This window comes from Heteronotia binoei, chromosome 4 (genome assembly GCF_032191835.1).
Source record: "Heteronotia binoei isolate CCM8104 ecotype False Entrance Well chromosome 4, APGP_CSIRO_Hbin_v1, whole genome shotgun sequence".
NCBI classification, from domain to species: Eukaryota; Metazoa; Chordata; class Lepidosauria; order Squamata; family Gekkonidae; genus Heteronotia; species Heteronotia binoei.
In genome coordinates this window covers 19,202,215-19,222,762 of record NC_083226.1, presented here as the reverse complement: position 1 = coordinate 19,222,762, position 20,548 = coordinate 19,202,215, and positions in this window count along the sequence as shown.

The window sequence follows — 20,548 nt, the reverse complement described above, 5'->3', positions numbered from 1 at the left end:
GGTTGTGGTGGAGACACGGACAAACAATTCCCTCACTGTGACATTAAGTTACCATTAACTTTTTACACCAAGGGTTTTATTTATTCCCCCCCCCCCCTTCTCCTCCTCTCATCATTTTAAATGGGAGCTCTTTTGTGGCGATAAAACAGAGGCCGGATCGCCCCAAATTTCCAAAGCCATTATTCTAATTACCACAAGGAGCTGAGATTGATGAGGGGAGTTTTTCGCCCGGACCGGTGGCAGTTAATTCCTGTAACCTGTGCGGCTTCTGTACAGGTCACACCGATGTCCACAAACTGCATAATAAAAACTGTATCCAATTCATTGGCCAGCGCCATGGTGCAAAACCATGGATCTGGGGGGCAGATCTTCATGAATTCATACCATTTTTACACAAGCCGTGTTCACAAGTTACAGTGGACTGGACGCACAATTCTAATGCACATTATATTTGATGACGAAGAAGAAGAAAAAGGAGGAGGAGGCAGGGGAGGAGAAGAAGAAGGAGATGTAGGAGGAGGAAGAGGAGGAAGAAGAGATTGGATTTATGCCCTGCCCTTTACTCGGGGTCTTACAGCGGCTTACAATCTCCTTCCCTCCCCCCACAACAGAGGTGGGGCCGAGAAGGGTCTTTTGAGAAACTGCTCTTGAGAGAACAGCTCTGAGAGAATTGGGCTTGTCCAAATTTGCCCACCAGCTGCATGCGGAGAACAAGGGAATCTAACTCAGATTAGAGCCTGTGCTCTTAACCGCTACACCAAACTGGCTGTCTTTGTAGGTATGTTCTCATGGTACAGTTAAGGCATGCACAGGTGAGCGCGTGCTACAAACCCCACATTTATCCAGTACTGGTCCCCAACATCATTGGCTGGGTGGCTTCAGTGAACAGGCATTAGGTCTTCCTTAAAAACAGATGATTTTTACATTGAACCCCGCAATATACACAGAAAATGTACAGATCCTACTGATGCCCACAAAGTGCCCAATAAAAACATGTATCCAACTCATTGGCCAGTGGCATGATGCAAAAACGTGGATCTGGGGGGCAGATCTTCATGAATTCATACCATTTTTACACAAGCCCTGCTCACAAGTTACAGTGAACACACAATTCAATTACATGGTATACTCGATCGTGAAGAAGAGGAGGAGGAGGCGGAGGTGGTGGAGGAAGAGGAAAAGATTGATTTATAACCTTTACTTGGAGCCTCACAGTGGCTTACAGTCTCCTCCCCTTCCTCTCCCCACAACAGGCACCCTGTGAGGTAGGTGGGACTGAGAGAGCTCTTTTGAGAACTGCTGTTGAGAGAACAGCTCTGAGAGAAGTGTGACTTGCACAAGGTCACCCAGCTGTTGCGTGTGGAGGACAGAGGAATCTAACCTGGTTCTCTCATATTAGAGTCTGCACTCTTAACCACTTCACCAAACTGGCTTTCTTTGTAGAAGTGTTGAGAAATTCTCATGTTACAGTTTAATGAATGCACAGGCGACTGTGCATTTATCCACATTTATCCAGTCGTGGTCCCCTACATCATTGGCTGAGTGAACACGCATTAGGTCTTCCTTTAAAAAAAGATGTATTGTTGTACTGTGACTCCAGGTGCATTTAGTCAAAATATGAACAGGGAGACTAAAACAACAGAACGCCACTATTGTATCGCAGCTTGCCAGGAATAAAATCATAAAAAACACGGATCCAGCATTTCATGGCCCTGCTACTGTGCAAAAAAATAAAAAAATAAAAAAATCCGGTGCCCGTTTTATGTTCTTAAAGATTTTTTCCTGGACTCCATCCAAATCCAAAGTCTAAACACACATCACGCCCATGCCCATGAACGGGATCACAAAACCTACATATTCCATGGTGTGTTGTTGGCAAATAAATAAATATGAACATATATGAACCTATGAAGCTGCCTTCTACTGAATCAGACCCCCCCTCGGTCCATCAAAGTCAGTCTTGTCTACTCAGACTGACGGCAGCTCTCCAAGGTCCCAAGCTGAGGTTTTTCAAGCCTATTTGCCTGGACCCTTTTTTAGTGGAGATCCCAGGAATTGAACCTGGAATCTTCTGCTTCCCAAGCAGATGCTCTGCCACTGAGCCACCGTCCCTCCTCCATACATTTATAATATGGATCTTTGTATATCTTTACAAGCTGCCTGGCCGGACTCACCTCGCCCGCTTGTCTGGATGAACCGGACAGCCTGGTCCGGCTGCTCATATTCCAGAACGCCGGCGATGAAGCTGGGGATGTCCGAGAGGAACTCTTCGAAGTAGTTCCAGTAAAGGATCCCGGGACTGAAGACAAAGGCTGCGCGGGAGGTCCAGTTGAAGTGCCGGTGCAGCTGGGTCAGGAAGGCTCCAAGGCCGGGCCCCTGGACGGGACCTGCGTACACCGTCGTGCGGGCATCTCTGCGCCTCTCGTAGATCCCGGCTCGAAGGAGCGGCAGCTGCCACTGCTGGGCTAAGGGCGCCACTTCGGAGTTTGTTGCCTGGCAGCCCAGCCCCAGCAGCACGTCGGGGTCGTGGGAGCCCTTCAGATCCAGGGCCTTGGGAAGGGCCACATAGGAGTCGCAGTAGCCGTTCCGGTTGTTGGTGGAGGCGAAGGCGGTGCGGAGGGCGAGGCGGGGGTGGCGCAGCTGGGGCTCCAGCGCCTCCAGGGCCAGGCTCAGGGCGGGTTGGACGCGCGGCCAGGCCCAGGCGTAGTCCAGGCTGCGCTCGGGCAGCAGCACCCCCAAAGTCACCTCCACCGTCGGGGCGGCGTTGGCAGCCTCAGGCCAGGCGGTGGAGGAGGAGGAGGAGGAGAAGGAGGAGGAGGAAGGCATCCCCAGCAGGGTCACCAGCAGGGCCCCGAGGAGCTGCGGCGCGGCCATGGACGGCGCGGGCGAGGAGCTCTCTGTAGCAGAAACCAGACGGAGGCCGTCTGTGGGGCGGCCGAGCCGCGCCCGCTGGGAAAAGACCCGCATTCCGGCGCCTCCCTTCCGACGCCTGGGCGGGGGCGGGGCGAAGTTGGGGCGCAGTTCTCCCGGCGGATTGGAGGTGAAGGCTGAGTAGCGCTGAAGATCCCTTCTCCCGGTGGGCTGTCGAAGATCGTTAATGGGAGCCGCCTGAATTTCCGGGATTGTCGTAAACAACAGCCCGAAAGCCGCCATCATTGGCAGCACCAGACAAGGCCGGGGGTGGGCCCTTCCAGATGCCCCCTTTTAGGAAACGCGCATTAACACACACATACACCCCCCCCCTCCCGTTTATCCTCATGCTTGGAGACCAGAAGTCAATCTCCCCTTAAATAACTCCTTCTTAAGTGCTTGCATATTATACTGTAATTCTCTCATTGGCTGTGCACTCTCTGTATTTTAGGTAAATTAGTTTGTTTTGATCTATGCTGGCCATGTCAACCATCACCAGTGGTCTGACCTAGCCTCAGATCGCAAAGCATGGAGGCACACCATCCACCAGGCTGTCTCTTCCTTTGAGAATGCACGCATAGCTGGTCTTGAGGACAAAAGGAGATTGAGGAAGAATCGCACTGCTACAGCACCAACCCCAAATCAGACTTTTCCCTGCAGCCACTGTGGCCGGACCTGCCTGCCCCGCATTGGTCTTGTCAGCCACCAGCGAGCCTGCAGCAGACGTGGACTACTGCACCCTTCTTAAATCTTCGTTCGTGAAGTCAAGCTGAGAGAGAGAGAGATGCTGGCCATGAAGAAGAAGAAGACTGCAGATCTATACCCGTCCTTCTTTCTGTGTGAGCAAGAGACCCTTAATTTCAGTCATTTACGGACATCGTAATCACCCGTTTGGTTGCCAGTGTGCCTGGAGATTCAACTCACACACATCTGCTGTGAAACGTGGGGTTTATCTACCTTTTTTTAAAGAGACTTATGCGAATACTAACAGCCTCAGCATTACAACAGCACTCTATATCTCTGGAAGAGTGCTAGCCAGAAGTAGATGGGTTTCGAGCCGCTCCATGCGTGCACCATCTCGGCTGTTGCAGCGGAAGAAGTCGCGTTGCCAGGAACTGTCTGGGCAAGCGGTTTCCAGCCTTGACCATGAAAGCCATGTTGGTAGGCTAACATCGTCAGCGACCATCTTCCTGCAGTGCCAGACTCCATGACAGAGAAGCGAGGATGTTACATCTACGTAACAGCTGTACTCAACAGCTGTTACGTCTATGTAAGGCAATCACGCTTATCTTAGGCGTGGATCCTGCCAGACCGCCCAAGTCTTTGTCAAACGGAACCTCAGACAAAGGACTGTGCTAGCCAGAAGAGCAAGAAGAAGAAGACCAGCTTCACCTAGAGCCAGAGTTCTTTGTATAAATCAGGTGTCACATTAGGTACCAATTTGGCCCTCTATTGTTTAATCCCCTCCACCCATGCCTTGCCCTAACTGTCATTCTGGAGCCTCCCCTTTTCCTGAGATAATACACCATGTGCCACCGCATCATGCCCCATCTGACCCTGTGTCATGATCCTCTGCCCTCCTACCCCATAAGGGCTTAAGGGAGACCTTATAACCTCTGACCCTACACCCCACAAGTGTGCATCTGACAGTACCACATACCCCGCTGTTAGATACGCCCCCGATACCTGATCAGTTGAGGGTCCACCCCCCACCTCCTTTTTCATCGCCATTGGAGCCTTCCTCGAAGACTACGATAGGTAATTATTACCCTGCTTATCAACCCTTGTGTTTACCCCTGTCTATTTCAACCCTGTCTTTATTAGGACTGTATGTGTGTTGTGTGATTTTATACCCTTGTATGTTTGCCCTTATTCCTTAAATAAAACACCCCATTGATTATTAGATCTCCTTGCCTCTTTACTGGGAGGGTAACTCTCAAAGAAGACGCCTTCTGTATAAACAGGTTTTTAGATCTCGCTAAAAGGCTGATTGCCCACCCATCTAAATTCCGCAAAGCCCCTTTTGAGGGCAATTTGCCTAACATCTGAATCAGAGACTCAGAGCAGTTTACAATCTGCTATATCTTCTCCCCCCACAACAGACACCCTGTGAGGTGGGTGGGGCTGGGAGAGCTCTGACAGAAGCTGCCCTTTCAAGGACAACTCCTATGAGAGCTATGGCTGACCCAAGGCCATTCCAGCAGCTGCAAGTGGAGGAGTGAGGAATCAAACCCAGTCCTCCCAGATAAGAGTCCGCACACTTAACCACTACACCAAACTGTCTCTCCATATGGACCATAATAATAATAATAAACTGAAACTGGATTTTCTTACCCCAAGACAGCTTCAAGCCTCTCCCACTGCGCTGGGCTTCTCAACAGGAATTAATCATGAGGTTCAAGGGGATAAAATCAGAGTCTGAAGAGAAATCTACCTCAAGCCTGGATCATTCCAGAGGCCCTCCACAAACTGTCTGAGTGTGCAACTATCTGGCAAAGGAAGTTCAGTGCTGGGAAGTGTGCTGCAGCAGTAAGCACAGCAAGCTCTGTGTTAGGGATTATTTAGGAAAGGCTAACATTTGGAAATCTAAACCTGTTCCCTCGATACAGAAATGGTACTCTAAGGCCTGGGAGGTAGTTGTCATGGACAAAATTGCATCAAGCTTAGTACAAGCAGAAACATCTGGAAATAATGATTATTTCTTAGAAAAAAATGGTTTTTGTTTTTACTTTATTCCATCAAACCAGTCACTTGCATTTAAATTGCCACAGAAATATTTGGACTTCGCATTCTATTAATTTATATGGTTGGGGTTTTTTTAATAATAATAATAATAATAATAAATTTATTTTTGTATCCCGCCCTCCCCCGCCAAAGGCAGGCTCAGGGCGGCTAACAAGGCATGGTAAGTACCATGGTTACAATAAAATACAATCATTACTATAAACAGTTAAAACAGATTAAGTTACATTCATAAGTTAAACTAAAAATTAGATACCAGAGTAAACCATTATGATTTATCAATTAAGGTGCTACAATTCATATGTATAGGATGGCTAGCTGTCATATCCTGGGCTTCATCCTAAAAGCGAGCTGAAAGAGGGCGGTTTTGCAAGCCCTGCAAAACTGATTTAGGTCTCGCAGGGCTTGCACCTCCTCTGGTAGTTGATTCCACCATTGGGGAGCCATTGTTGAGAAGGCTTGCTCCCTCGTTGATTTCAATCTAGCCTCCCTTGGTCCAGGGATTTTTAAAAGGTTTTGAGAACTAGATCTCAGTGCTCTCTGAGGAACATATGGAACATATGGCTACTGTGCACCTTAGCTACTGTGCAGAATTGTCTCTTTTTCTTGTTTGTATAGCTGATGTTTGAATTTTTATTATTTATGTTAACATTACACATTTTTTTTTAAGTTTATAATTTAAATCATATGTGAAACAATTCTTTTTAATTCAGATCTTGTTGTAATTTGAAGTTATAGTTCAATAGTTTGTGTGAATTTTCTTTTTCTTTTTTTTAAGGCCAATATTGTAAATCCCCCACATAGGCCAATGATGCAGCTTCATTTGCAATACTGTGTGCAGTTCAGATCCCCCACATCTCCAAAAGAACATTGCAGAGCTGGATAAAAACACAGCGAAGGGCAACGAGATGGTTAGGAGGTTGGAGCACTTTCCCTATAAGGCTGTAGAGTCTAGGACTTTTCAGTTTAGAGAAGAGACTACTAAAGGGGGGGGCACAATAGATATTTATAAAGGGTATCCAATGAAGCTGATGGGTAGTAGGTTCAGGATGGACAAAAGGAAATACTTCTTTGCACAAAGAGTGATTAAAATGTGGAATCTGCTGCCCGAGGTTGTCGTGAGGGCCACAAGAATAAACAGTTTTAAAGGGGAATTAGATAGATTCCTGGAGAACAAATCTATCAGTGGCTACTAGCCATGGTGACTGAGGGAAACCTCCACATTAGTGGAGGCTTAGTGCCTCTGAATTGCAGTGGCAGGAGGCAACATCAGGGGAAGGCCTCAGTCTCTATGCCCTGTTGGTGGACCTCCAGAGGAACTGGTTGGCCACTATGTGAGACAGGATGCTGGACTAGATGGACCGCTGGTCTGAGCCAGCAAAGCTCTTCTTATGTTGCCACCTAGCACCAGTATCAGAGGTTTACTGCCTCTGAATGTGGAGGCTCTCTTTATTCTTCTTATGTTCTTAATTGAGGTAAACTGACAGGCATGAGGTGGTTTGCTATTAAAAATGGGAGAAGAAAGACAGACAGATGAGGAGGAGGTGTGGTGGTTAAGTGCGCGGACTCTTATCTGAGAGAAACGGGTTTGATGCCTCACTCCTCCACTTGCACTTGCTGGAATGGCCTTGGGTCAGCCATAGCTCTGGCAGAGGTTGTCCTTGAAAGGGCAGCTGCTGTGAGTGCTCTCTCTTAGCTCCACCTACCTCACAGGGTGTCTATTGTGGGGGTGGGGGAGGTAAAGGAGATTGTGACCGCTCTGAGATTTAGAATATAGGGCAGGATATAAATCCAATATCTTCTTCTTCTCTTTGAGCTGTTGAAAGAGGCCATATCTAAGGGGGTTGACTTTCCAGTTTCCTGGGGGGAGGGGCTGTGGCTCAGCCAGAGGCATTGCTATGATACATCACTAAAAGAACTGGGATCCAGTGACATCCTAGGGAGGAGCCAGTGACATCACAGGGAAGGGCCTCCATTATCACTACCTATGGAAGTGGGGCCATGGGGGATTTAGGGTGAAGCTCCCCAGAAAATTAGCAGAATCCACCCCCCCCCCCGCAATGTCCCCGGGCTGGGCCAAACCCAGGAAAAGGTGGGAGTTGGCCCTCAATTATAGTGGTATCTCAGCAGTCTCCTGCTGTGTCCTGTTTTTGAAATTCACTTTTAGAATGAATGGTCACTTTAAGATCTGCAAACATGCATATCATGTGCATAGGATAATCTAATCGTCACAAATTTGACAGTAAAAGGCAACACAAAAAAAGCCTTTAGGGGAACTTTTTAAAAAGTTTCCCTGGATGTTCATTTACACGTGTCTTGCTTCTGCCTTATTCATAACGATAAGATTGTATTGAAATTGACAGAATTATGACATCACAGAAACTTTCATGTTGTAAATACATGGCTGGAGTCTCTGAGCTTGGGCAGAATAGAAAACAGTTGCTGTGTGTTCAAAGCAACTGTGCAATAAAACAGCCACTCTGAGGTCCCCATTGAGCATCCTGAAAGGTTCTAGTGCTCTCCTATACACCTCTCAGTCTTGTGATTCTTGATGTCAGATTTGTGTCCATTGTGTCTGGGGAACTGAAAGACTTTTTCTACCATCTATGCCTGAAAGAGTACTTCCAGCGTATGCAAGAACAGAAGAACATTTCAACCTTCCAGGCCACTCAGTGGGGGACCTCAAAGTAGCCGCTCTACTGCAAAGGAACTTCAGAAAGAGATGGCAATAGGACCCCGTAAAAAGTCTGCCGTGAAAATGTCATGATGTGATGTCACCCCAGAGTCGGAAATGACTGGTGCTTGCACAGGGCACTACCTTTACCTTTTTACTTAGGCATCTTGACTCTAAATCCTGTTTCACCTATATCTGATGAAGTGTGCTTGCACATGAAATCTTATACCCAGAATAAACCTTTGTTGGTCTTAAAGGTGCCACTGGACTCAAATTTTGTTCTGCTGCTTCAGACCAACTCAGCTATCCCACCTAAATCCATTAGCTAGTTGGCTGCCACTTTGAACCTGTACCACACCATTCTCCTGAGCTAAGGCAGCACGAGCCAGAGGCTAAAAAAAATGTGAGCTAGCTCACACTAATTCAGCTTAGAGGGAGCACTGCCTGCCCCAATGCCGATCCATGTGGGGCCGCACTGCTTATTTCCTTCTATACAGTTATTCCTACTCTTTGCTTCCTGTCACTTAGCCAGTTTTTAATCCATAAGAGAATCTGTCCTCTTACCCCATGAGGGATAACGTCAGGGGATGGCCTTGGCCTCTGTGCCTTGTTGTTGGATCACCAGAGGAACTGGGTGGTCGCTGGGTGAGACAGGATGCTGGACGAGATGGACCACTGGTCTAATCCAGCAGGGCTCTTCTATGTTCTTCTGTTGTCACCTAACACTGGTATCAGAGGTATAGTGCCTCTGAATGTGAAGGCTCACATTCAGCTTTTAAGGTCAGAATTGTCTACTCTCAGTGGTTCCAGATGTGCCTGAATCTTTCACCACCTACTACCTGAAGCTGTTAATTGGTGGCTGGGTCTAGGACCTGGGGCCTTCTTCCTTCCAAGCAGATGCTTTACCACGGACCTACAGCCCCTTTTATCCAGCACTTTGCAATCTCTAAGGTGTCTTGAGGATAATTAATACCAGGCAGAAAAAAATACCAGTATGAAGGATAAGCTGTGAGCCATGGTGGCTTCCAAGTTCAGAGACTGAAGATTTCTGACTGACAAAATACCAGGGAGCAATTGGAAGGGGGATATTGTTTTCTGTCAGCCCTCCGTTTGGGCTTTTCTGTGGCATCTGACTGACCATTGTTAGAAATCAGCCCCCATGCCTCAGGCAAGTTCAGGGTTGGCTGGCCCCTCCCTCAAGAAATAGGGGGGTTCTGGACTCCCTCAGGGGCTGGTCCCTTTCAGACACCCAGTTATTCAACTGCCAAAAGGGCAGTTAATTCTGAGAAAAATCCATGGGTTTGGGCTACCAGCATGACAGGCCTGTCCCTTTCTCTTCTACACTCCCACCCAACCCTCTTCATTTTTGAGGCCAGAGCAACACCCAGTGACAGAAAGTGCCCTGCCAGGGTCAGCCCTCCATTTCTTGGCCTGGGTCTTAAACCTGCAGTTTGTATCTCCCCTTTGTGCTCTGCCTTTCTCCATGGAACTAACAGGGGAGACCCGATTTTCTCCACACAACACCCCTGTAAAGTAGGTCAGGCTGAGAGAGCTTCATGACTAATCTAGGCATTTGAGCCCAGGTCACCTTGAGTGAATCTTGGGAAAGGGACCCAGAGCTTTTCTAATTCTTCAAGTCACTTGGTTAAATATCAGGAAGCCTCATTCCAGGAATTACAGGAGGAGGTCTAGAGACAGGGACTGAGAGAATCAAGAGAAGGAAGGGGTGTCAGGAGATGTCCTGCAGGCTACAGCCACTGATAGAGAAATGCCTGGGCAGAGCTCTGAAGAGTTTTTGGGAGGTATCCCTAAACACCCCAGTCTACTTTTCTGGAAGGGTTCTGGGGAGGCGATTCTCAGGGGCTGAGGTTTAAATGGTTTATTGAGGCTCCGTGACTACCACACTCTGAAACCATGGCTAAACGAAAGGTTTGCTATTGATAAAAGGCAAGGGACATCTTATCTGGTTTTCACTTATCATTCAGTTAGTTTTATCGTGCTTTGTAGTCTGCTGTTCATAGTGTCTAGATAAACTCTAAAAAAACGTCTCTCTGCAGCACTGCTGGTTGCTATCTTTACGCAGCAGGGTGATCAAGAACGCAGATTAACACGAACATCTTTATCATAAGGGTTTGTAGAATCTTTCGGGATCTTTATCATACTTCTTTATGATAAAGAATCTTTATCATACTTCTGAATACTAGACCATCTTGCTCCCCTTCCCCCAGCATCCATCTTGTTTCCCCAGTTTGTTCTGGTGACAGGCCAGGCTGTTGCTTCGCCCTGACTGTGGGTGTTTGATCCCTGCTGGGAGAAAGGAAATATCCTGACACAGATCTTGAACACTGTCGTATCAAAGTCCATGGACCACACCAGAAAGAAAAATGGATCCACTGCTTCTTGGCTCCACCATGTCACAAAAACTTGAAAACAGCAAAGTGCTACATTCACATTCTCTCTGGTGCCACTCCGGTGTCACTGTGCAATTGAGCAAGCCTTGCAAAGCAAGCTATGATGCAGAAGGAAGTAAGATATAGGGAGAAGGAAGCAGTTGACAGCCAGTTGCTCGGGGGCCTGAACTGCATGTTTGACACCTACGTTTGTGTGCAAAAATCATCCATATTTGTGTGCAAAAATCATCCATATTTGTGTGCAGAAATCATCCATATTTCAGTTCCCGCATATACAACCCAAAAAATGTCAGAATGTCCAGGATTGTATAAATGCCAAGCAAAACCCTTTGTGAGAGAAAATGTAGATATAATATTGTTACAACTGGAGAAGATATTGGATTTATATCCCACTCTATGCTCTGAATCTCTTTTACCTCCCCGCCCCCCCCCCCACAACAGACACCCTGTGAGGTAGGTGGAGCTAAGAGAGCTTTTACAGCAGCTGCCCTTTCAAGGACAGCTCCTATGAAAGCTATGGCTGACCCAAGGCCATCCCAGCAGGTGCAAGTGGAGGAGTGGGGAATCAAACCCGGTTCTCCCAGATAAGGATCCACTGAGAATCACCGACAGCCAAGGGGAGGAGCAGCAACTCAGCCTCCAGTTCTGGTCCCTGCCTGGCTTAGCCGCTCCTGCGTCCGGTAGAGCTCTAAGCGAGAGGGCGCAGAGGGGCGGGCGCCCCCAACTTCGCCCCGCCCCGTCCAGGCGTCCGCGGGGCGGGGCGCCTTTTCCGAGGGAGCGCAGCAGCGCGGCCGCCCCACAGACGAGCTTTCTCTGGCTTCTGCTGCGGAGAGCTCCTCGCCCTCCCGGACCATGGCCGCGCAGCCACAGCTGCTGCTTCTCGGAGGAGCCCTGCTAGTGACCCTGCTGGCAGTGCCCTCCTCTTCCTCCTCCACTGTCCGGCCAGTAGTCGCCAACGCCAGCGCCGCCCCGACGGAGGTGGTGACGGTGGGGGTGCTGCTGCCCGAGCGCAACCTGGGCTACCCCTGGGCCTGGCCGCGGGTGGCCCCCGCCCTGAGCCTGGCCCTGGAGGCGCTGGAGCCCCAGCTGCGCCCCCGAGGCCTCGCCCTCCGCACCGCCTTCGCCTCCACCGAGGGCCAAGACGGCAAATGCGACCCCACAATGGCCATGTCAAAGGCCAGGGGTCTGAAGAGCTCCCACCAGCCCGACGTGCTGCTGGGGCTGGGCTGCCGCTACACCACCGACATCGTGGCGCACTTAGCCCAGGGCTGGCAGGTGCCGCTCCTTCGAGCCGGGCTCTACCTGGCGCGCAGAGATCGCAACAGCACGACGGTGTACGGGGGTCCCCTGGGGCCCGACCTCCGAGCCTTCCTGGCCCAGCTGCACCGGCACTTCAACTGGACCTCCAGCTACCTCTTTGTCGTCAGTCCCTCCATCGATTCCTGGGAACATTATTACCCCTTGCGGAGCTTCGAGGAAGAGTACCTCCCGGGCACCGCCCACGTTCACCGCTATAAGGAGCCAGGCGAGGCTGTCCGCTTCATCCAGGCCAATGGCCGAGGTGAGTGACTCTGGCCAAAAGGGAGCTGAGGGTCATTCGGTTGGACGACACTGGCCAGACCACATACACGCCCCCCCCTCCATCCGAAGCTCAGCTCCACCCCCCACCGCCAAGTCCAATTCAAGAAATAGCTGGGGAATTTGGGGGTGGAGCCAGGAGACTTTGGGGGTGGAGCCAGGAGCAAGGCTGGGACAAGCAGAATTGAACTCCAAAGGGAGTTCTGCCCATCACATTTGAAGAGACCTCATGCCTCCGTTGGAAATAATGAAGGAAAGGGGCGCCTTCTTTGGGGGCTTGTAGAGTTCCACCCCCGGTCCAATCTTTTTGGAATGTGGAGAATGTTTTGAGGAGAGGCACCGGATGCAATGCTGAAACTGTGGTGCCTCTACCTCAAAAAACAGGGGGCCCCTGGAGAGCCCAAGATGCCCACAGATCAGTTTTCCATTATACCCTATGGGAATCGGTCTCCATAGGGAATAATGGAGCACCAGCAGATTTTATTTACCTTATTTATACCACCTCTTTGCCCCCAGTGAGGACCCAAAGCACCTGACCTGTTTCTTCAGTCACCCATTTTATGTCTTACAACAGCCCTGTGAGGTAGGTTAAGGCTGAGAGTGTGGGACTTGCCTGAGGTCTGTCAGCAAACTTCTGTGACCCGGAGAAGGGGAGGGGCCCAACCTTGAATTCCCAGAACCTGGTCTGGCACTCCAAAGTCTGAAAAGTTGTGGCCAGTTGAGTGAATCAGAAGCCTCTTCAAAGGATTGGAAAGGAGGAAAATAAAAGGAATGGCAGCAGGTACAGGAGGAACTTTTACTGAACGGAACAGACTTCTGAGCAACTATGTTGTGGGCAGGGGGGTGATCAATATGTATGGAACAGAAGCTTACTCGTGAGGGGTTTCTTAAAGAAATTATGATCTGTGGCTCAGATCCGTGCTCTAGTGCCCCTGCAGCAACATGAAGGCAGCAATTATAAGCAGGTCTACTTGGAAGTCAGTCCCACTTTGTTCATTCTCATTTGCTGGTTCCGTGGGTGACTTCTCAGTCCGTGAACCTCCATATTATAACTTCCATGGAGTTCTGTGTTGTGAGAGCCAACGTGGGGTAGTGGTGAAGAGTAGCATACTGGAGAGCCAGTTTGGCGTAGTGGTTAAGTGTGCAGACTCTTATCTGGGAGAACCGGGTTTGATTCCCCACTCCTCCACTTGCACCTGCTGGAATGGCCTTGGGTCAGCCATAGCTCTGGCAGAGGTTGTCCTTGAAAGGGCAGCTGCTGTGAGAGCCCTCTCAGCCTCACCCACCTCACAGGGTGTCTGTTGTGGGGGAGGAAGGTAAAGGAGATTGTGAGCCGCTCTGAGACTCTTCGGAGTGGAGGGCGGGATATAAATCCAATATCTTCTTCTTCTAATCTGGAGAGCTGGGTTTGATTCCCCACTCATCCTCTACGTGAAGTCTGCTGGGTGGCCTCGGGCCCTTCATGGTTCTCTCGGAACATTCTCAGCCTCACCTACTCATAAGGTGCCTGATGTGGGGAGAAGAAGGGAAGGGGGTTGTAAGCTGCTTTGAGATCACTTAAGCTAGAGAAAAGCAAGGTATAAAACCCAGCTTTCCTTCTGCTTCTTCTTCTGATCAGCAGAGATGCTTTGGATGGCCCACATTAGCTTGATCTCAGCTGGGCTTGGAAGCAATGCAGGGTCAGTCCTGGTTAGTGCTTGGATGGGAGCCCACCAAGGAAATCCAGGGTCGCTGTGCAGAGGCAGGCAATGGCAAAGGACCTCTGAACATTCCTTGCCTGAAAACCCTCCCGGCTCACCATAAGTCAGCTTTGACTTGGCAGTCCTTTCCCCCCCTGCTGCAGTCAATGGGCATGGGCACCACCTTAGATTTCAGAGCTTTGTGTTGCTGGAGTCCATGTAAAAACCATGAAAGCTCTTGAGGATCTGCATTCAGGATCCATGTTTTCATCTCCTGGCCCTGTGGCAAAGTGCTGGATCCACATTTCCTCTGGTATCACTCGTAGATATAGTTATTTATTGTATGTATTACTTTAAATTTTTATCCTGCCCTCTCGGCAAGCAGACTCAGGGCGGCTGACCATCAGCTCTACAATACATTTAAAAAACCGATAAAATGCCATTTAGAACGTTTTGTGGCGCTGTACAACTTTGATATGGCTATATCAACTATATCAAGGATCTATATCAACTTTGATATAGTTGATGCACGTGCTTTTACGGAGATTTTGGGCAGAATCCACATGAAAACTATCAGCACCCGTGAGGATGCATGCTCTTTTTTTCAAGTTTTTGCAGCATAGGGGGGCTAAGGAGCAGCAGGCCTGTTTGTATTTGTGGTGTAGTCCATGGACTTTGATGTTGAGTCAATACTCTAATCCACTTTGCATCCCAGGGAGAAAGGCAGGCTGTAAGTTGCATAAATAAAAAATGTTTATTAAAGGTAGGGCCCGGTACAATCCATACAGAAATTCTAAAGGCATACAAGGATCCATAGTTTTAATCCATTTTTGTACCGATAAGGCATTATGAAATAGGCGGTTTTTGTGATCCAGTTCATTGACATGGGTGTGATATGTGTTTAGACTTTGGAATCCAGATAAAAATCTTAAGAACAATAAAAGGGCACACATTTTTTTAAAAAATAGTGGATGGGCCATGACATGCTGGATCCATGATTGTTATAGTTTTGTTAATGGCAAGCTGTGATACAATAGTGGTATTCTGCTGTTCCAGTAGCCCTGTTCATGTATTTGGAATGGATGCACATACAGCCCACTGTACATGTATACAACAATTTGTAAGGAAGACCCAATGATGTTGGGGACTAGTACTGGAGAAATGTGGGGTTTGTACCACATGTTCAGCTGTGGATGTGTTAACTCTAACATGAGAATTACTCAACATGCTTACAAAGAACAATCAGGCATACTGTGTATTAGGATCATAACTGTGTCCAGTGTAACATGTGAACAGGGCTTGTGTAAAAATGGTATGAGTTCCTGAAGAACCGCACTCTGAATCCATGTTTGTGCAACATGGCACTGGCCAAAGAATTGGATACATGTTTTATTGTACGGTTTGTGGACATCAGTGGGATCTGTACACTTTCTGTGTATATTGTGGGTTTCAACGTAAAAATCATGAAGTGGCATACAGATTTCTGCCTTGGATCCAATTTTTTTTTTGGCCCCATGGTGATGCCATTAAACACTGGATCTTTGCTATCTCAGGTTCAGCCTATGGATGTTGAGATCTGTACCTTCACGCTGAATTTTCATGGAGTCTACATAAAAGTGACGAGAATCTATCCATCATGGCACCATGAATTGCTAGGTCCCTGAGTTTTAAGTGCTGTCTTGGGAAAATGTTCTTGTTAATTGATGGGAATGGGGAGAACATTGGTAAGAACCTGGCTGCCAGGATTAAAGAGGAGAGATTGTTCCACAATGCCCATGTGACAAGGAGCCAGAAAACATAAAAGCATAAAAGACTTGTGCTGAGGGGAACACTGCTCCTCACTGCCTGCCCTCCATTCCTTGCTTGCATCTGACACACACTTCTGTGGTTGGTCTGGTTTCTCCCTAGTGGTCTACATCTCTGGGTCCCTGGAGATGTTGCAGGAGATCATGCACCTGGCGCATGCTGAGAACATGACCAGCGGTGACTATGTCTTCATCCACCTGAACATTTTAGGGGAAAGCATGAGAGCTGAGGGGCATCATGAGGCAGCCAAGCCCTGGCAGAGCAAGAAGAGCCAAGGTATTGGAGTCATCCGAGAGGCCTTCCAGGTAAGTCCAGGACTCTGTTGCAGTGGTGGGGAGGAAAGGGACAGGAGGAAAACTAGGGAGCTGAGGATTAGTGTTGGAATCACACCAAAGGATATTGTCTTCCCTGGGTGTTTTGCAATGCAAACTTGTGATGGGATTGGTGGAGGGCCATAGTTGAGCCATGACCTTCAGGATATTTGAAGTGAAAATAAATCCTGCAGTGATTCTGAGCAGGTGCAGAGATCTTTTCTTATATGAGTTCACCCCCACAGCCAGACTCTTTGCCTCAACACTCAAGGAAAGGAAGTTTGTTTCTGGGCTCCTCCAGACTGAGCCCAACCCATCTAGTGAAAGGGGGCATGACCTGCAGATAGGGCTATTGGGGATGCCTTGGATGGGCACTTGGAAGGGGAGCTGGAAAAGGCCTCCTTCTGCAGGGAAAGAGATGGTTTGTTTTCAGCCTTCTGTGCAGTCCCGCAATCAGGATTGCACAGGCCAAGAAAGGCAACTCAATAGTGACAGGTAAACGCAACCCTGTTTTTTACCTAGCTAAAGCCCTGTGGAGCTTCTGGTCTCAATTCTGTGTGTAGAGACAAGAGTTTCTGGGTCAGAATCCCTTGGTCCAGAGGGAAGTGAGAGGGGGACAGGAGAGGCTGGGCCTTTGAGATGGAGAGAATTCTTCATCTTGCAGGAGACCAGCCCTTGTAGAACCCTGTCCTGGCTTAAATGCTGGTGTGTCTTCTGAGCTGGCCAAACCTGCCCTGGAAGTCCTGAAGGAGTCCTAGCCACCTGAAGTTCCCTTGACTTTTTTCTCTAATTGCAGACAGTGCTGGTGGTCACTTCCCATGAGCCCCAAACCCCTGAATACCAGCGTTTCCAGAGCCAGTTGATCTTGCATGCCCAGAGAGACTTTGATGTGGCCATGAATGATTCCATGGTAAATCTACACACCCCTGCTTGCATATGTTCTTCTGAGCTTTGTTATTATGGGATAGAGCACAGGGACCTTTATGAGAAGTGAGATGAGAGAGATCCAGTATTCTAGGGCCAAAATCACTTTTCACCTTGGCCTTGGGAATCTCCTATTGTGCGGAAGAAATGCCCCAGGCGATTCCTCAGGTTTGGAGTTGAAGAAGACATCTGTGGCTTGGCTTTGCGGGTGGGTCACTGAAGTTGGCTTGATAGATCCAAGTCAAAATTAGCCCTTGATCACACAGGGAGTTTGCAATGGCCTTCTTGGTAGTTTTCTATTCTGGGCAACTGTTATTTTTATTCAAACCTGGCTTTCTTGGTAATTCTTCTGAATGCATTTTCAGTTGTGCTGTGTGTTTCAGCCTTGCAGCTCACCACTGCCCCCTCCCCCCATCTCCTCATGTTCACGTCCCACACCCAGCATTCACTGCCCCTGTGTTCTGCCTTCCTTGTGTGGGGTCTGCCAGATCCAGATTCTTGCTGTGGAAACTGACTGGGTGATTTTGGATCAGCCACAGACTTTCAGCCTAACCTTCCTCACAGGGCTGTTGTGCAGATCAAAAGGGGGACAGGAGAGTGATGTAATCTGCTTTGGTTCCCCCCCACACACACACTGTGGAGATACACTGTCCTTTTCCTAGGTAGAGGCTGCAGGAAGTGGGAAGGAGGTGGAAAGTTGAAATCAGAAGGGCAGATTGGTTGCCAATTCCAAGGCTGGAAGGAACTAAAAGGAATATGACTTGCTGTGAATAAAGGGAAGGAGATAGGGTTGCCAATTCCAGGCTGGGAAATTCCTAGAGATTTGAGGGGTGGAGCCTGGAGATGATGCAAACACTTCCTCCTAGGGAACCATTGTTGCCAGTCTCCTGGGGAGAATTGGAGATCACTCAGAATTACAATTGCTATCCAGATGGCAGATATCACTGTGACAAATTGTCACTAGGCAGGTCTCTGGCTGCAAGTATCTGTTTATTCACACTTCTGTGCCAACATAACTCCCTTCCTAGGCTCCCACTGTGGGCCCCATAGCTCCCCTCGAATCACTCCCGGCCCTCTCCTTTACCAGTCTTAGTGTGGGGGCATGGAGTCCTCCTACCTCAGAGCCCTGCCGGCCTTCCGGGCAGGGAGTTGTACCTTCCGGGTTTGGTTGTCTTTGTCTGCAGCATTTTTTCTTTCCTGTTGCTGCTCTGCTTTCCCAGTCTCTTCCTTCTCCCCCCACCCCAGTGTTTGTGCCTAGTTTAAATCACCCTTGTCCTGGCTCAGCTGCTCCTGTTTTCCCATTTTCCCCAGCTGCGGAGTCTTAGGGCCCTGTTCCCCTTTCCCCCCTTCACAATCACTTCCCCTGGAGAAAATGGCTATTTTGCAGGGTGAACGCTTGTGTCATTGTATCCTGCTGAGGTCACTTCCCTCCTGTTTTGGTCCACACTGTGATTTCAGACCACTCACAGACTTTCAGATCAAAAGAGAGAGAGGAGAATGGTGTAAGCTGCTTTGGTCCTCACTGATGATAAAGGCTGTACTTTTCCTAGACAGAAACTGCAGGGAGAGGGGAGGAGATGGAAAGATGAAGTCAGATCAGTTCCCCTACAGAAAAATGGCCACCTTTGGTGAGTGCAAAGACAGCAGGGGGGGCACTCACCCAGAGCCTCTTTCTAGCGCCCATCACAATACTTTTCTGCACAATAAGCCTTATTCCTTTTAGTTTTGTAATGTTTTTCTTTCTCTGTCTGTCTCTCTGCCTCACCATAGCATGCAGACCTGATGGCTGGCTGCTTCCACGATGTGCTGCTGCTGTATCTCCGAGCACTGATCGAAACGCTGCACGAAGGTGGAACGAAGCAGGATACCAGCCGCATCCTGGAAAAGATGAGGGGCCAGAAATTCCAGGGTATTGGATGCTTGGCAGAGGGGAAAGAGTGATGGTTGAGTGGAGGATATGGAGGTAGCAGAGAAATTGGGGCTGGGGCTTGAGGGAAGGCACCAGTGGATGCCTTGGGCTGAGACAGATCAGGCCAGGAGGGAGCAAGAGAGAGTGGGAATGGGGGAGTGGGGCTGACTTTAGAGAGGAGCTGCCCCAAAGCCTGTCCAAGAGGCAAATGCAGCCATGATTCTTGAGTGACATCTGATGTTGGGGGCCACATAGAAATGATGTGCATCTCCCTTCTTGCCCCCACCCATCCAGGTGTCACTGGGATGGTGAGCCTCAACAGCAACAATGACCGAGAGATGGATTTCGACCTGTGGGCCTTGAGGGATGTGGAGAGTGGAGAATTCCAGGTGTGTGTATGGGGGGGGTGGGGAGTTGTTAGCTGTATTATGTGGGGGAGAGTCCCCCAAGCAGCCCCACTAGGTCTCTGAAGGGGCTTACATTCACCAAATTGGGACTGAAGTGCCCTGAGCAGAAGACCTGTGGGTGGTAGGAGGTGAAACACCAGGGTCTCCAGGTCTTTCCATATTGGTAGGATTCTTGGAATTTGCAACTGGTGTGGAGGAAGGTGTGCCCCAGATCTGCAATTTGAATCTTGCCCCTTCTTCCCACAGGTGGTGGGTCATTACATGGGGCTAGAGAAGCAGATCAACTGGACAGAATCCATTCATTGGAACAAATGTGTCTTCAACATGGATAACCCCTCCTGTGGTAAGAGTGGGTGTTTCCAGGGGTAGAGGGACTTCATCTTACTGGCCTGTCCATGCTGGCCGTTCCTAAGCCCTTCATCCTCTTTGTACCTCCAGTGATGATACGTCTGCCAGGTAGGACAATCCTAAGTAGGAACGTTCAAACACCTGTCATTTTGCCTCACGTTCTGCTCTCTGGCTGGGTGCACGGAGCTGGTTGTTCACCAAGCAGTTTGGCTGTACAGAAGCCTCTGACATCTCTTCACTGGGTTAAAGTTTTTGCGTATTCATACAGTACAGTTGGCATTCTTTCGCATGTCATTTTACATATCCTTATGAGTGTCTTGATTTCCTCCTTTCATGTAGACCCGCCGTCACTGCTCATCACATGGCAACTAATCCTAAAAACATACAGAGAGCACACTAATCAATCTGACAGTAATGGTTAATTGCATGTTTTTGTTGTTGTTGTTTTAAATTATCATTCAGTGCGTGTTTTATACATTGCTATCATGGGGAATTTTCACACATGCACATTTTGCTCAGCCTTATGGGATGTTAGTCCTCCCTCCATGTCATTTAATGATCTGTAGGAGCCTCAGTTTCACCTGCTGCACAGATGCAAAAGGAGCTGGAAAGAGAGAAGGGATTTAAATGGAAGTACCACAACTAGTACTTATTTCTCCAGCACACCCATGAGTTTCCTTTTGGTAGTTTTCTGAATGAGTGCTTTTGTCGACTTTGCTGGTTCGATGCATTTATCTTCGGAGCAAGACAGTGGATAAAACCAGGCCTGCAAGTGAAGTGTGTCTAGTTTCCCCTGCTTAGGGACGGGCATTCTGTGTTGCCATCCCCAATGCAGTTTTCCATCCACAC